The sequence below is a fragment of the Myotis daubentonii genome, chromosome 1 (genome assembly GCF_963259705.1).
Source record: "Myotis daubentonii chromosome 1, mMyoDau2.1, whole genome shotgun sequence".
NCBI classification, from domain to species: domain Eukaryota; kingdom Metazoa; phylum Chordata; class Mammalia; order Chiroptera; family Vespertilionidae; genus Myotis; species Myotis daubentonii.
The window spans coordinates 23758460-23772311 of record NC_081840.1 but is presented as its reverse complement, the minus strand read 5'-3'; the positions used below and the strand labels follow the sequence as shown (position 1 = coordinate 23772311).

Genomic DNA, 13852 nt, shown 5'->3' with positions numbered 1-13852 from the left:
CCTCACTCAGTGTAAGAGGATGCAACTTCTCAACGAGGGAGGATGAGGCACAAAAAGCCAAGTCACCCAACCAGCCATTAGGAGGTACAAAAACTATGTCCAGAGCTAAGTCCTCTTGTCTGTGCCACCATAACAGGCTGGCTACCTGTTGCCTGTCTCCAAAAGCTGGAAAAGTCACTTACCAGCTAACACTGTAAGAATAAAACTTATCTGTCATGGAAATGACTGTAATAATGCATACTGTTGGATAAAAGGAAGTTTCTAAGGAAAATGCTAGAAACCCATTTCTAGGTTTTACTGCTAGAACGCCTTATTTTTGCCCAGAACTAATTCCTAAAATCCTTAGAAGTAAAAGGATAATAGATATAGTCTTTCCAATTCAAGGGTGGTATTAAAAAAAAAAAAAAAAAAAGAGGCAGCGCATTTGTTGTAAAGCAATTTACTTGTAGTCACTTGCTACTTAAAGATTCCTATCTTACTCTCTTCTGTAAAGTTAACCATCACTCTCTTATGCACTAGCTTGGAAATCTGGATTTTTAAATCTTTGTTTTCTTAAGGCAAGCAATCCATGCACTGCTCTTTAAGTAGCCCGATAGAGTGAAGGGAGAACAGCCGTCCCAGGCCGCCCTGGGTGAGATGATTCAACGGGACATTTATAAGATTCCAATTACCAAAATGAACTTAGAAAGCAGGATGTGTGCATGATTCATCCTGGCCCGATCATTAAAAACCAGTCCTTCCTGAACTGTTCCTCCAAATTCATTCTACCAGGAGGGTCCGGTAAATCTCCTGACTGCTATGAAAGGCATTCTCAATCCAGCCCAACCCCGTCCAAAACTGACCTCCATCCTCCCAAAACATTGAACCAGGAAATGTAACTGATGGCAACCACGTGTGGAGACCTTACTTGTGGGCAGGGCTCTCAAGGCAATAGGGGTTTGGCTTCAGGGGAAGAAAAGGGAAACCTGTGGTGTGTGAGGAGCTTCTCAGGAGGGAGAAGACTGTCTGTCCACGAGGCTGGCATGGCTGGCCCTACAGTCCACTGGACTCAGTGAAAAGGAGGAAGCAGGCATTTGAAGCAGTGACTGCCCCCTCGCCACCTGAAGGACACATCTCATGTCTTTTCAGAAACCACGTGCATAGATGCTGAGAATATTCCAGGGAAAGCACATGGGATTTTGTGGTATTGGAGTGAGAAGGCACACAGACAAATACCCAAGCAAAACTAGTGTTAGATTCATATTCGCGGCTGCCTACATCCACACATGCTCATACACAACTGCCCACGCACGAATATTTCCAACCTTTTCGGGGTGAAAGTATCTGCCCTTGTTGATTAAGCTCGCACTAGAAGTCATTAACCTGTCAGGATCACTCTATAGATTGTCGGTACAGAGAGAGAAACACGGTTCATCTTCAACGAACCCTGGGCAAAAAGAAATTGCTATGACATGTGTCTCTTACATTATGATCCTTATTAAAAGAGGTTTTTATTTTATTACTACCAGTATTTAATTTTGACTAGGCTAAGCCACATCGTTGATTAAACTAGAGCTCCAGGAAAAGAACACATTATCTTGATAGGTATGTGCTGAAAACATAAATAAAACAGATACAAATAGACCGTGGAACTATCACGGTCTATTATTTATTCATTGTTAAATGATAACCACCTAATTATATTTTATTACCTTATTCATCAATGTTGATCTCTTAAACACTGATTTCTCAGGAAAGGAGAACCTAAATATCCCTGTTTTTCAGGCAAGAAATTGTAAAACTCAAATTGTGCTCCTTGGTCTGATGCCTAGTTTAGAGAAATTACATAATATAAAATACGTAGGATCCTTCTAATCTGAAATAGCACCAAAAACAAGTCTCCACGAGCATTCATTAGAAAATAATTTGACTCAAATTTCTAACGGTTCTCTATATTCATACACACATAAAAATTCCAATATTAACATATTGCAAAAATGTATAAGACACTTTAGCTAAAGAATTTATGCAAAGTGCAGTCAAATCTGAATCATCCATGCTAAAGAGTAATTTGAAGAGAAAAAAAAATATTACTAGCTCACTTTGGGAAGCTATCTCATTCAATCAGATCCATTCATTCTCATTTTCTCTCCGTCTCCCTCCCCCTCCCCCCCGTGAACCTCTAAGCAATCAAGAAGTTAATCCTGTGGAAATATATTATGACCAGTATGTTAACCAGGCACTGCCTCTTCACTGAATTATTTTTCAAGCCTGTTTTATAAACCTTCTGCAATGGTCCACCAGCTCCCCTCTCGTCTGCCCCAAATCGACCAGAGTGGCACTCCAGAGGCACCTGCTCAGCTCCTTGTTTTCCGTATCATTTTTAATGTGCTTCAGCGAGGGAAAAGAAAAGTGTGGAAAGGATAAAGACCAAACAAACAAAAAAACACGTTAAAAATAAATGGCGGTGTGAGCCGTGGTTGCCTTTGCTTGGCAAAAACACTTGACTGCAGCAAGCTCAACTCGACTTCGAGATCTGTTATGCTCTCTCCAGCTGTCAGACTCCAGGGCACCCAGGTACCATTCGGGAGGCAAACCACAGAGATTGTCCTGCTGATCATTATTATCAGTAGCCATACAAAGCACATACAAAGTGTTAGAGGCACTTCTAATGGGCTAAACAGCTACAGGCTCATGGGCCAGTCTCAAATAGCCCTAGAAATTCCCCAAATTTTCATGGTCAAGTATGGTCCAAGATAGTCTCACCTATAACCTGAGGGCATTGTGATTGATCCTCTTAAAGTGAAATAATGGGATGGAACAGCCTGGACCTGGCTTATATAATTTACCTGGCTGGCCCAGCTTGGTGTCAAGGCACAGCCCTAGAAGGATGTCAAGAGCCACAGAACAATCCCAGAGCCCCCAATTAGTGGCTGCACTGAGGACCACAGATAATTCATTCATATATTCATTCCCTCAACATTGTTTGTTGACTGAATAAATGTAGCAGGCACTCTTCTAGGCACTGGGGACACAGCAATGAGGAAAACCACTCTGCCCTCCTGGAGCAAGAACCACAATTTCAGATACATTGCAGCATCTGTGTCCCTTGGACAAGGCCCTTTGCCTCTCTGGGCATTAGTTTGCCAATTGTTAAGTGAAAGGATACGAGTCTCCTATCCATGAAGCTGTGGCTCTGTCCATGCCACCCTAAACAGCATTTTTAGAAATACTATTGATCCCAAGTTGCCCAGCTGATTGATGGGATAAACAAGCCTGCTAAAACTTGCCTACTAAAACTCAAAGTGGAAAAAAAAAAAAGAAGAAGAAGAAAATTAAAATAAGCAGCTGGTACTGCTAGAATTTATGTCACCTTTTCCACTAGACTAGCCCAATCCTGGTTCAGTTCCGTGACAGAAAACAAAAGAAATCTAGAAACCTAAAAAACACTCTCATCAACCGTACCACCCACCCCCAGTCAGTAAGATGGGCTGATCACATGGGTTATCAGTGAATCCTCAGGCAGAGAGGCCTTGGGTAAGGTTTCACCCATGAGGAATAGCAGATCTGCACTGAGCTGTCATGTGACAGTGAGCAGGTAGTGCCAGGCAGGGCGTCAAAGTAGAGAGACACCAATACGAGCAGCTCAGGTTGACTCTCCTTTTAACTCTTTAGCTGGAAAAGAGGATTGTAGGTAACCCTCTGCCCCTTATGCAGGTATAAAGTTCTGAATTTCACTCTGTCACGATTCCTAGGTTGAGGCACCGAGTAGCTGATAACACTGCAGCGGAAACGGAGTCGGTAAGTTTACAGAAAGCTGTCATTCCATTTCGGCACATTGTGTTTGTTGTGCAGATGAGACACTACCTGGAGATGGCCAGGAGCCAATGAGAAAATATGGGTCTGTATTCAGGAAAGAGGAGCAGGCTAGAGAAACAGACTTAGAAATCGTCATGTGTGAGCAGCAGAGGAAGCCTTGGCACTTGGTGAGACACTCAGGGAGAGGCCACAGAGTGAAAAGTAAGATGGACCTCGTGGGGTGGCGGGGGGTGGGGGGCGGTATAATCACTTAACTGAAGGCATTAAAGGGCATCAGGAAGAGAACTCAGTGAGAGAAACAGAGAGGATGTGGTCACAAAGGAGGAGGAGAACCTGGAAAGCTCTCATGGCGTCCAAGGAAGAGGACAAGATGGCCACCACCATCAAGAGAGAGATGAAGCAAGGTAAGAACTGGAGAGAACGTATTACCGAGTCACTGATGATTCGAATTAAAATCATCTCTAGGAGTAGTGGGCCCTCATGCCTCTCTGGATGACAGGATGGTTTCCATGTTGTAGAAGAAAGAATTCATGAGAAGATCTCCCACAACATGTTTCTTTTTCCACATGCTCAAGCTTGAAGGCACCATGTAAAATAATCTTATGAATATTATCTTTGTCTGATTCCATTTGTTGATATCAGGGGTCATTGTTTGGTTTTGTTTTTATTTTTGTTTTTGTGTAGGTTCCACAGCTTAAGGTAGGTCCTCCCAGCATCAGTGTCCATTCTTGCCCAAGGAGATGCATCAAGTCTCTAGAAGCCAGTTCTTTCCTTCTGACCTTTTGAAGCTCTTCAGTTCTAGGTGTCAGAGCCCTGCCTGCAAGGCTGGGGCAGGTCCTGGTGGAGGTTTCTTCCACAGCTCCAGGCTCTGCACACTCTCCAGGAATGCCCGGATCCAGGGGGGAAGTTGATGCCACAGGCCGGAGATCGGAATTGCCAGTCAGACTGAATGGGGAGTGGAGAATGGAAATGATCCCCAGGCACCAATATTGGTGGTTATGGTAGTTTTGTGTGTGTTTTTAATGACTATAAATTCTTTGATCCTCTGCTTTTCAAGAAGTGTTGGCTATGCCCCAACTCTTAATTTAACAAATATAGTAAAGAGAAAGTGATGATATGCAACTTTGGAAACTAAGCTATAAAAAGGTCCTCATGCCCTAGTACAGGGGTCCTCAAACTACAGCCCGCGGGCCACATGCAAATACAAATATTGTATTTGTTCCCGTTTTGGTTTTTTACTTCAAAATAAGATATGTGCAGCGTGCATAGGAATTTGTTCATAGGTTTTTTTCAAACTATAGTCGGGCCCTCCAACGGTCTGAGGGACAGTGAACTGGCCCACTGTTTAAAAAGTTTGAGGACCCCTGCCCTAGTAGGATTGGCTCAGTGGTTAGACTGTCGGCCAGCTGACTGAAGGGTCCTAGGTTTGATTCCAGTCAAGGGCATGTACCTCAGTTGCAGGCTCGATCCCAGGCCCGACTATATGCATGCGGGAGGTAACCAATTGATGGGTCTCTCTCACATCAATGCTTCTCTGTCTATCCTCCTCCCTTTCACTCTCTTTAAATATCAATGGAAAAATATCCTTGGGTGAGGATTAACAACAACAAAAAAAGGCACTCAGGTTTCCATTTCTCTCTCTCTCTCTCTCTCTCTCTCTCTCTCTCTCTCTCTCTCTCTCTTTCTACATACCTATACCTATACCTATACCTATACCTATACCTATACCTATACCTATACCTATACCTATACCTCTCTCTCCCCTCACTCTGGAAGAAACCAAGTGTTGTGTTATGAGCTGCCCTATGGAAAGATCCACATGACAACAAACTGAGAGTGGCATCTGGCCAACAGCTGGCAAAGACCTGAGGTCCTCAGTTCAACAGCCCAAGAGGAACTGAGGCCTATCAACAGCATGTGAGGAAACTTAGAAGCAACTCCTTCAGCCCCAGTCAGGTCTTGAGTGACTGCAGCCCCAAACATCTCCTAACTACCACCTCATCAGAGAACGTGGGCCAAAACCACCCAGGTAAGCCATTCCCAGACGCCTGAACCTCAGAAACTATGAGACAATAAATGTGTGTTGTTCTAAGCTGCTGAGCTTGGGGATAATTTGTTACACAGCAATAGCTAAGGAGGAACGGTAAGGTGTCTGGAGGAAAGACTAGAAAAACCAGACATCTGACAGGATTCCTGTTTAGACTGAGTCCCAGTACTGGGTTGAACAGTGAAGGGTGGAAGTGGGTTTTAGGATGTTATCTCATTTCAATCCTCCATGGAGGGCTATTTTTTTAATGAATCTTCTTTAAAAGAGCTAATAGTGGGAACTAAGATAATTTAAGTGACAGTGTAGGGACTAAAAAAGAAGTGAATAGGTGTGAAACCACACAGTGCACAAGAGCACCCACAGTTTCCTGGGCCCAACCTATTTGCACAGTGTGGGCAGGAGGGCAGCCTCTCCACCAAAGAAGCTACCATCTTTGGCTTCTAGTCTTGCCCTCTGTTTCCCAGTCTCACCCTTACCCTGCTCACCCTCCTTCCACCTTCCTGAGCCCATCTCCCGCCTTTAACAGATTTCTACTTAGGTTCCTGGAACAAGTCCCCCATATTAGAAAGTCAGGGATGTCCTGGAAGTTCGACAAGTCACTATAAGCAGAGCAACAACCTACAGTCAGTATTGTCCTCAAGAAAGTGGTGCTTGGATATCTTCATGATAATTACTCAAGTAAATACCTTATATTCACTGCTTTCATTTGATTCCCCACAACAATCCTGTGAAGTAGGCAGAACAGATATAGATACTCCTGATTTACAGGTGAGGAAGCTGAGGCTCAGAACGGCTTAGAGAGTCAGCAAGCAGTGGAGCCAGGGCTCGAATCTATGCCGTTACACTCCAGTCCTGTGGGCCTTTTACTCAACCCCACAGTCTCTCACTACATGTTCCAAGACGGCCAACCCAAATGCAGTTTTAGCCTTACATTAAGCTGTTAAATCTAACATTTCCCCTTTATTCGCAAGAGGTTTGCTAAAGCACAGTAATGTAGGGCAGTGGATTTCTTTGTGCCTCAGTTGCCCCAGTTTGAAATATACAAAGTGGACCAGCCGTCTATCCCTGATTGGGCCTCAGTGTTCATGCCTCTAGCGAAGTCCCTCAGGAAGCCGGGCCTGCTCCCGTGAGGCAGGGCATCAAGTCCTCACCGTTTGGCAGTGACCAAGCCTGGAAGATTCGCCCAAAAGTGAATCAGTCCAGCCACACAGGGGCACTGGAGGCTGCCGGAAACAGGTCAGCAGACCATGGTGGCATTATTGGGCTCCGGCTCCTGAGACTGCCAACAGAGGTTCCCAGTCCCATTGGCCACAGCTCCTCTGCCAGCGGCTGGCGTGAGGACCTCCCTATCCCACACATGGGCCACCTATCCCCCACAGGGAGCTAGTTTTCCTGGTCCTTCCTGGGGCCAGCCTGAATGGACTGCCTACCACCTTCTCTCTCTTTGGAGACTCTGAGAGGAGCACAAAAAGACATCTGGCATCCAAAGCCAATTTCACATCAGCCCCAGACACCTCCAATACACTGTCAGACAAGGAAGGACATGAATGCTCCTTACTCACCTCATTCAGGACAAGAACAAAAGAGCAAACAGAAAGGGCCCCCATTTTTGCAATCACCATACTGTACCACAGCCCCAAAGCCCCAAAAAGGTCCACGAACTCCTTTGAATTTTTTCCCCTCTTCATCCCCTGATTCTCCCAAGTCAATAATTCACTTTCCAATTTGCGATGGCAGGAGAATGGGAAAAGGGGATGGGGATGGGGATGGTGACAGCCAGCTTCCCCGGAAGCCTCTCACCCAGGTTCCTTGAGCCACAAGGTCCCTAATGTCCTTCAACACCCTCAACAAGGAGACAGACATCATGCTGAACCAACACTGCTTAAAAGAGAAACATCCTCAGGCTCCATGGGAGCACGTCATAACCCAGCACCATCTGGCCTTGTATTCACTCAGCATTTATTCCAAACCCCAACCCAGAGCCACCCTCCGCCCCTCACTTGATCTACACCTTTGGCTACTCAATCCAACTAACAAATCATTTTCCACCAGCCAAATTCTCATCTAAATTAATCTGGTTTTCTCTTACAATTAAACAAGTATTTATCCAACAAATTTATAAATGAGAACTGACCTCACTGTTTATTTGGAAAGCTGGAGGAGTTGGTTGTACATGGGCTTTATCTTTTTCCTCTAGATAAATTAGGGAGTTGAGATAGTACAGGAGAAAGCAAATCAATGGCTATTTCCAGTTACCAGCATTTGTCTTTCGATTTAATAGAAATGATGCTTCAAGACACGCAGTCTCTTCGTACAAACACTCATCGATATTAAAGTGATGCAGGAGAGCCCTTCCTGGTACTTTGTAAATGTGGACAAGAGCATCCCAACTGTTTGAAGATTCACAAAGCCCCTCAGGACGAGCGGTGATCAACTCCATCCCAGCACCAGCAAGAAGAAGGCACCCAAGGAATAGGTGAGAGAATTAGGAATACATCATGGGAAATCTGACCTCCCTAAGGGATCACTAAATGTGTGGGACATATGCCACTATGCCATCCCATGTTGTGGCAGACTTCGCTAGTCAAGTCAACATTCTCTTCCAATCCTCATGTCTGAGACCTTAGGATCTTTCTCAACACAGTACTGCAAACAGCTTGCACCACTCTGAGTTTTCACACAAGAGGAAACCTAGGGGCCACCTCTGAGCTGGAAGCTATTAAGCTTAATAGGTTATAAGCCTCATGTGAGAATTAAGGATTCAAACTTTAAGCAGGTCACCAATTGAATACATTTTTTTTAGGGTTTTTTATTGTTTTATTTGGGAAAGTGCTTCTTACAAAAGGGCAGCTGGAAAATACAGAGACCTCTGTAACAATGACTTGTTTTTCTTAAAGTGAAAGAATGGGTGGGACCCAAGGAATCAAAAGCAGTCGATGGGACAACTCAGGAACATCTCCAAGTTATTTTCAGGAAACAGCAACAAAATTCGAGCTAAATTTTTCAATCAAGGAATTCTAACAATTTAGCTTGTCTTGTGAATTACCAACCCAACCCCACCCCCCTTGAGTGGGAAAGCATAACTTATTACTGCAAACCAATGACTCCACTACAAGAAATACCTTAGAACACAGTTTTGAATCACGTCTGTCTACCTGCAAAGTACAGGAATGGAATGAGGCACATACTCACAAAAACACAAAAACCTCACAACCAAACCCCTCAAGCAAGGACAAAGGTTTGCCAAAAGGTGCCTGAACTGGAGAGGGTAAGAGATCATTAAGCATTAAATACGACTGTGTATTCACAACCCCGTTTTGTGTTAAGATATGGGATAACCAGATCGTTTTCCCTCTATGGTTAAGCCCATTTATTCATATAGACAGACAAAGCTAGCACTGCTCTAGTAGCGGCTACCAACATACTGCTTTGTCCTGTAAGATCTAGTTACCACACGAGGCTGAACCACTAAGCCAAGGTTTTCCACGAAGGCTAAGAACACTGCACCTCGGCAGGGATGCGAGGCTGACCACACACTCGCACTCACACACGCCAAGTCTACCAGCTCTTGGGAGTCAACCTCAATTCTGCATTTCTTTTATGCCAGTAAATCATTCTTTTAGAATCTTCCTGTCATACTAAACAGTAAAAGTCTCCACACATTCGCACCTGGTTATGGTTATCCAGTAGTCATTACTTGTGTGCAATTATCAAGAGACCAAAACCACAGAACAAGTGCACGGGGTAGGGATTGTGGGGTATGGAACATATGAAAACACAGATGTGCAGATTTCAGCAGAAACCTCAAGTATCCGCCTCTAGGTCTGTAGCACAGGCTACTTGCCACAGTTCAGATCCTTCACCCATCACCTCTTCTTGGACCCCCGAGCAGGGCCAAGGCTGTGGCTTTTGAACCTGGGTCGTTAGAATGAGTGCAGCACGTCCATGAACACCCTCCAACTGTGTGAATCTGGTTGAAAACAGATGACACAACAAACCTACACTAACTGTCTGACAGTTAAGTTCGTGTTACAAAAAACTAACTTTAAGGTTTATGTTTGTAACTTTTTAACCAGAGGAAACAACATACCCCTTGGGGAAAGGTGAGGGAGTAAGAAGACAGGCCCTGGGTACCAAGTATTACGACAGCACCTGGAGTTGCTAGGCCTGCCTAGGAGACACGGGCACTGCCACACCACCACAGGGGACAGCCACTGTCTGGCTCAGCAGACCAGTTCCCACGCCACACAAAGCTGCTATAGGTCCAAGTCATAAAAGTCTTCCAGCTCTTCGTGAAACAAGTCCCACTCGTCTTCAGAGTCTGTCAGCTCGTCATCGTCGTCCCCACCTGCAGCCAAAAGCATAAGCAACATCTCGCCCAGCTCAAAGGTGACAACCTCTTCTTCATCGTCAAAGGGGTTGCTGTTCTCTCTTTCCTCAATGAGCTCCCAGAAGTGGTTCCTTCGTTGGGCCCGGTATCTGCTTGATGTTCCCACTTTCTGTCTCTGTGGCTCCTCTCTACGGCCGTCGGGGTACGCATGCTTATAAAAACAGTTCCCTCCAAATGGGCAGCTCCCACGTCCTCCATCAAAATACCTGCACGCCTTGTTGTTGGAATGACAAAGTTAGATGTGATTCGGCATTCTGGGCAGGACTTTATGATCTTGCTCTCAAATTGCTTAGCACTTCTCCACTTGCAAATACAGTGGGACCTTGACTTACGAGTGTCCCGACTAATGAGTTTTTCGAGATACAAGCCGTCTCTCGGTCGATTTTTTGCTTTGAGTTGCGAGCTAAAATTCAGGTTAGGAGCCAGCTTCAGATACCCCACTGCTAGTTGGCCCAGCGAACGTCACAGTGAACGCCACAACATCAGCCCAGCATCACGTGTCTCACTCGTTCACTTTTTGATTTTACATACGAGTAATTTGAGTTACGAGCTCTGTCACGGAACGAGCTGAACTCATAAGTCAAGGCCCCACTGTACACTTGAGACCATAGGTGTGGTTGCAGTTGGAGAGGATCCCAAAGCGGCGCTCCCTAGGGTCGGCTTTCTCGTAGACCACCTCCATGCAGATCCCACACACTTGTCCTTACTGCGCTGGGCGGCAAACGAGAGCTCCATGTCCTTCTCATGGGCCTCAATGCAAGATTTTATGTGCTGTGATCTCTCGGCTGCGTCCACTGGGTGTAGGACCTGCAGCCCGCACATGTCACAGGAGCCTCCGTGGAGATACACGCAGTTCTCCCCGGAGCGGCACTCTCCCACCGCTGCATAGGGACAGAGCTGCTTCTTCGTGTCCACGGCCGTTGGCTCCTTCTCTGCTTCTTCCTTGGTCACTGAGCCCCGCAGGGGTGTACGGCCACATAGGGCTGCCCAGGAACAAACTCAGTGGCATTCACTCAGTCTTCTGAACCTGCTCCTGCAGTTGCAAAGTTTGAATTTGACTCAGCCTCGCCCGTATTCATTTCAACAATCGGTCCAACGACTGGTGAGAGACTTGAGGAAGCAGCAAGGGATGGTTTTGCAGTTAGATCGGTAGCAGTTGCTTCTTCCTGTTTCAATGGTTTGCTATGTTCGTATCTGCAGCGCTCTCCGTAAATACAGTACCCTCGCTGAAAATACTTGCACAGCACACCATATGGACTGTCAGAGAGGTCATGCGAGTAGCGACAGGTATCTCCTTCCTTACAAACCCCGTGCATGAAATACCTGCAAGGCTGGTCTCGGAAGGAATGGGTATCCTCCGTGCCACGTGGGAGTTACTAAAGGATTCTAGGATGGAGCAGAATGGTTCTCGAATACATATTTAACTCCTGTTTTCCTTTCTATGAGTCGAAGACCTTATCAGAATAACTAGGACCGTAAACCAAATGGTTTTGTGGTTGGACTGACAGGATTCCCAATCACATACTTCTGTTATTACAGAAAATAATCTGGAAGACTCTTTCTAACACAGGGTTTTTAAAAATAGTGGTTAATATATCACTCCTTCATTAAGGAATTCCTATTTTTCTCATTGCCCAGGGCAGGAAGTAACTTCCTTAGCCTCATAAGCCTCTTTGCTGTCAGGTCATAACTGCCCTTTTAGATTCGTCTTCTTTTACAACCACAGGCCCAACCACCACTGGATCCTATGCAACAGTCACACAGAGTAGCACTTGCCATGTCCCTTCTCCCCCGCCCCACCCCACCAAAACCATCGCTCTTTTTTCACACGTCACATTTTTGCACACAAAGATCGCACTATCCTTAGTCTGACTCCATTCACAGCCAAACCTGTCAAGCAGGTTGTCTACACCAGGGGTGGGCAAACTTTTTGACTCGAGGGCCACAATGGGTTCTTAAACTGGACCGGAGGGCCGGAACAAAAGAATGGATAGAGTGTTTGTGTGAACTAATATAAATTCAAAGTAAACATCATTACATAAAAGGGTACGGTCTTTTTTTTTTTTAGTTTTATTCATTTCAAACGGGCCGGATCCGGCCCGCGGGCCGTAGTTTGCCCACGGCTGGTCTACATTCTGGCTACCTGAAGTGTGGGCCATGGGCCAGCAGCATGAGCATTACCTGGAAGTCTGTTAGAAACGCCAGCCCAGACCTCCCAAACCTCAATCTGCATTTAGACAAGATCCCTGGGTGACTCACACGCACAGTGGGTTTTGACATGTACTGTTCTAATTTCACTCCCTTCCTTTCTGGGATACCCACTCAGTCTTCATTCTCTCTCCTCTGACTGCCCTCCCCACCTCTCCACCAAAACAACTCACATCAAATGAGTGAATGTCAATTCATCCTATATAATAAAAGGCTAATATGCAAATCAACTGAACGGCAGAACAACCGGTCGCTATGACGCACACTGACCACCAGGGGGCAGACACTCAACACAGGAGCTGCCCCCTGGTGGTCAGTGCACTCCCACAGGGGGAGCGCCGCTCAGTCAGAAGTCCTGAACTGGGCTCACGGCTGGCGAGCACAGCTGCGGTGGCAGGAGCCTCTCCCACCTCCACAGCAGTGCTAAGCCATCAGTTGGACATCCCCCGAGGGCTCCTGGACTGCAAGAGGGCACAGGAGGGGTGAGGGACACCCCCCACACACGCACATGAATTTCGTGCACAGGGCCTCTAGTATATGAATAAAAGAACCAATAAAATACCACTTCCACCCTTTGCTTTCCCTGAGAACCTCTATTCATCTGTCAAGACAGCCTGAGTGGCCTCACTTCTGGGAAGCCTTCTTTGCTCTCCAAAGCAGACAAGGAAACCCAAGAGCTGGGAGGCTGGGGAAACTGCCCGACTCTACACCCAGCACACACGCACAGCATCCCCAGTGCCGCCCTGCAGGACGCCATCAGGAATGACCAGCCCTCAAAAGCCCTTTGGGGCAACAGTCAGGGGCAGAGCTTCGTGGCTGGAAGCGGAATGGTGAGTCTGAAAGTCCTGTGGCCGAGGCCCATGTGGGCTGATCTAAATCAGGTTCCCTGTTCAGGTTCTCACCCTCTGATGCCCGCTCTACCAGCCTCTCAATCCCCCTGAAGACCCTTCTCCACTCTTCTTCCTTCAACACACATACCAAGCTCCCCTCTCCCCCCTCTCCTTGCCTCGAGGAGGAATTTTTCCTTTTCCTTTGGACAACAGGATCCCAGAAAGGAATTGTCGGTCTCTGGTCCTCCCATGTCCCCAGCAGTGCCATCCTGTTGACCCAGTGGCTTCCAAACTTGAGTGCATACACATGCAGGTCCCTGGCCCAAGGAGCCGGAAACCTGCCATTCAGCTGGTGCCCTGAGGTGGTCCTGATGTAGGAGCCGGGGCCCCGCTTGGTGACCCTCCGCCTCCTAGATTCTCCTTGAGGGTCCTGCATGTGAGACACTAGCAAGGCTACCAGCTGCTTGTGACCTAGGTCTGCCTTGGTCAAATGCGGGCTCCAAACCATTTCCTGCCCACCTCATCCTTCTGCTGTGAGGATCACGGCAATAGGGTACGTGCTACTGTTTTGTTAGACTG

At 46.5% G+C, this 13852-nt stretch overlaps 1 protein-coding gene and 1 pseudogene across 1 annotated transcript in view; both read right to left on the bottom strand.

Moving 5' to 3' along the window:
* DPF3 (double PHD fingers 3) overlaps positions 1–13852 on the bottom strand; it is a 274154-nt gene that overhangs the window by 17201 nt on the left and 243101 nt on the right. The gene's annotated exons all lie outside the window — the stretch shown is intronic.
* Positions 8639–11581, bottom strand: LOC132231939 (E3 ubiquitin-protein ligase makorin-1-like; annotated as a pseudogene).